Below are 3824 nucleotides of genomic sequence, written 5' to 3'. Positions count from 1 at the left end.
CAGTTTATCCAGGTCCCATCTCCTTAAATTCCCACCTTTTAGCAGTTTCTTCAGTTTTAATCTACAGTTCATAACCAATAGATTGTGGTCAGTGTCCATATCTGCCCGTGGAAATGTCTTGCAATTTAAAATCTGGTTCCTAAATCTCTGTCTTACCATTATGTAATCTATCTGAAACCTGTCAGTATCTCCAGGCTTCTTCCATGTAGACAACCTTCTTTTATGATTGTTGAACCAAGTGTTAGCTATGATTAAGTTGTGCTCTGTGCAAAATTCTATCAGGCGGCTTCCTCTTTCATTCCTTAGCCCCAATCCATATTCACCTACTACGTTTCCTTCTCTTCCTTTTGCTACTACCGAATTCCAGTCACCCATGAGTGTTAAATTTTCGTCTTCCCTCACTATCTGAATAATTTCTTTTATTTCATCATACACTTCTTCAATTTCTTCGTAATCTGCAGAGCTAGTTGGTATATAAAGTTGTACTCTTGTGGTAGGCGTGTGATTCGTGTCTATCTTGATATGGGACGTCGAAAGTAATGTGTGTGGAGGTCTCAACCTGAAAAAGGGCAGTTGGCGAGCTGTTGTCTATGACCTCAGAATAACGCTTAAAGAGTTATACCAAAAATTCCTAAGTCATCTAATCTACGCCAAATGCGAGGGAGTAAGGTTACATAGGAATAGTGGAAGCACTTGGCCGACATAGTACACATTTGACGCTACGAATTTTATTCTGTGTGGGGTCATGCCTGAAGCAGGATAGTCTGAACACAACTGCAGAGGTAAGCAAGAAGATTTATTTCATATGAGCATAAAAGCAAGCTACAATATGGCTGTTTTATCAGCAGTTCATAAACTTTTCAGCACATATCTTGCCAATCTAACCAACCATGATCACTCACAATGTAATTCACAAATTCATCTCTTGGTACTGTGGCCCTTGTACGTGTATTCCTGGATATTTGTGAAAGTGATTGTGGAGTTAAGCCAACTGCCTTTCCGCAGTGTTAACACCGGTTCCCGTCAGATCACCGAAGTTAAGCGCTGTCGGGCTTGGCTAGCACTTGGATGGGTGACCATCCGGTCTGCCGAGCGCTGTTGGCAAGCGGGGTGCTCTCAGCCCTTGTGAGGCAAACTGAGGAGCTACTCGACTGAGGAGTCTCGTAAACAGACATACGGCCGGGAGAGCGGTGTGCTGACCACACGCCCCTCCTTATCCGCATCCAGTGGCGCCTGTGGGGTGAGGATGACACGGCGGCCGGTCGGTGCCGTAGGCCCTTCCGACGCCTCTCCGGACGGTATTTGAAGTCTTTATTGTAGATTTAGCCGTTGTTCCTCCAAGATCCTGGTAATAATCAGCTTCTTTCAACATTTTCACTGTATAAGACCATACAGCATCTGAGTTGTCAATTACAACGGAAATAATCGTGTATGCAGATGATGTAGCACTAATAATTAGTTTTAAAAGAGAATTAATCAGAATGATGCAAAATTACTCCAAAATTGCTGAGAAAACAGGATTACATGCTAATGAAGAAAAGACAGAATACCTGCCCATATTCTCGTTTCCCGCGCTCGGGTTCCCGGGTTCGATTCCCGGCGGGATCAGGGATTTTCTCTGCCTCGTGATGACTGGGTGTTGTGCGATGTCCTTAGGTTAGTTAGATTTAAGTAGTTCTAAGTTCTAGGGGACTGATGACCATAGATGTTAAGTCCCACACTGCTCAGATCCATTTGAACCATTTGAACCTGCCCATAGGTAAGAAAACCAGAAAAGATGCACCTCTGACTGTAGATGGATTCAATTTCAAGACTGTTGACCACTTCAAGTACCTAGGAAGTCTTTTATAGTAATAACAACAGAACAGATATAGAAATAGATGCCCGTTTATAAAAAGAAAACAGGACACTTTTTAGTTTCATCAAAATTCTAAGAAAAAGATCACTTACAAGGGAACCTCCCCATCGCACCCCCCTCAGATGTAGTTATAAGTTGGCACAGTGGATAGGCCTTGAAAAACTGAACACAGATCAATCGAGAAAACAGGAAGAAGTTGTGTGGAACTATGAAAAAAATAAGCAAAATATACAAACTGAGTAGTCCATGCACAAGATAGGCAACATCAAGGATAATGTGAGCTCAGGAGCGCCGTGGTCCCGTGGTTAGCGTGAGCAACTGCGGAGCGGGAGGTCCTTGGTTCAAGTCTTCCCCCCCCCCCCCCCCAGTGAGAAGTTTAATTTTTTGTTTTCAGACAATTTTTATCTATCCGTCCGTCCGTCCGATGCGAGGTAACTGCGCCGTAGTATGGGGACGCTACACCTAAACAAACATCGAAACATATTCCTGTCATGTGACGCACATGCCGTCACCAGTGTCGTATAGAATATATCAGACGTGTTTTCCTGTGCAGGAAGCGGTTGACCTATGACCTTGCCATCAAACGTTTTCGGTTCCCATTGGAGGGGCACGTCCTTTCGTCTACTAATCGCACGGTTTTGCAGTGCGGTCGCAAAACAGAGACACTAAACTTATTACAGTGAACAGAGACGTCAATGAACGAACGGGCAGATCATAACTTTGCGAAAATAAAGAAAGTAAACTTTTCACTCAAGACTTGAAGCAGGGACCTCTCGCTCCGCAGCTGCTCACGCTAACCACGGGACCGCGGCGCTCCTGATCTCACACTCTCCTTGATGTTGCCTATCTTTGCGCATGGACTACTCAGTTTGTATGTTCTGCTTATTTTTTTCATAGTTCCACACAACTTCTTCCTGTTTTCTCGATTGATCTGTGTTCAGTTTTTCAAGGCCTATCCACTGTGCCAACTTATAACTACATCTGAGGGGGGTGCGATGGGGAGGTTCCCTTGTTAGCAGTAACTTCAAAATCCGCTTATATCGATCGAGCATTATACCTGTGATGTTATATGGATGTGAAACATTAATATTTAGAAAGAAAGATGACGAAAAACTGTTAATATTCGAAAGAAAAGTATTAAGGAAAATTTTTGGACCTTTATACGACGAACATAACATGGAATGGAGAATAAGAAGAAATGAAGAATTAAGAGCGCTGTGCAGACACCGTAACATCGTCGAAGTGCTCCGTAGAGTAAATATCTCTCGAGTGAGCATTCACATGCGCAGAACAGATTTTGTGTTGTCAACATACATTGCCGGCCTGGTCACGTGATCTCGGGACGTAGTGTGTTTGTCCATATAGTGCCCTGTATATTTCGAATGTCACTACATCCCTAGTACAGACGGATTCTTTTCGTACGTGTCGTGGATTATTTATATATGTTGCGCAGACATTTTAACAGTGTCTATTTGATACCGGGAATAAACCAGCCTGCCGGCCGCGGTGGCCGTGCGGTTCTAGGCGCTCCAGTCCGGAGCCGCGCTGCTGCTACGGTCGCAGGTTCGAATCCTGCCTCGGGCATGGGTGTGTGTGATGTCCTTAGGTTAGTTAGGTTTAAGTAGTTCTAAGTTCTAGGGGACTAAAGACCACAGCAGTTGAGTCCCATAGTGCTCAGAGCCATTTGAACCAATAAACCAGCTACGTAACTTTTAAGGGCAAGTGATATTGCATTCTGCTTCTTTGTGATAGGTGTCACAGTTCAGATGCACTCGATTTTTTGTACTTTTCGGTATGATACGGCACTTTATTGTATTACAGTGCCTGTCGAGCATTTTTGCAGTGATAGCCTTGCAAAACGACTCGACAGTACGCTAGTACTTTTGCAAGTGTCCGAAAAACACCGAATTCGCACACACTAGCGATTATATCGCTCCTAATTCGTCCTTTTTTCTGCTATTTCTGC

The 3824-nt window shown here is 43.9% G+C and overlaps 1 pseudogene; it reads left to right on the top strand.

The window, feature by feature from the left end:
* The first annotated feature begins 986 nt into the window (after window positions 1-986).
* Window positions 987-1104, top strand: LOC126213994 (5S ribosomal RNA; annotated as a pseudogene).
* Window positions 1105-3824: the final 2720 nt, after the last annotated feature.

This window comes from Schistocerca nitens, chromosome 11, assembly GCF_023898315.1.
Source record: "Schistocerca nitens isolate TAMUIC-IGC-003100 chromosome 11, iqSchNite1.1, whole genome shotgun sequence".
NCBI classification, from domain to species: Eukaryota; Metazoa; Arthropoda; class Insecta; order Orthoptera; family Acrididae; genus Schistocerca; species Schistocerca nitens.
The sequence above is the reverse complement of the archived record's forward strand: the minus strand, read 5'-3'. Positions and strand labels throughout refer to the sequence as shown.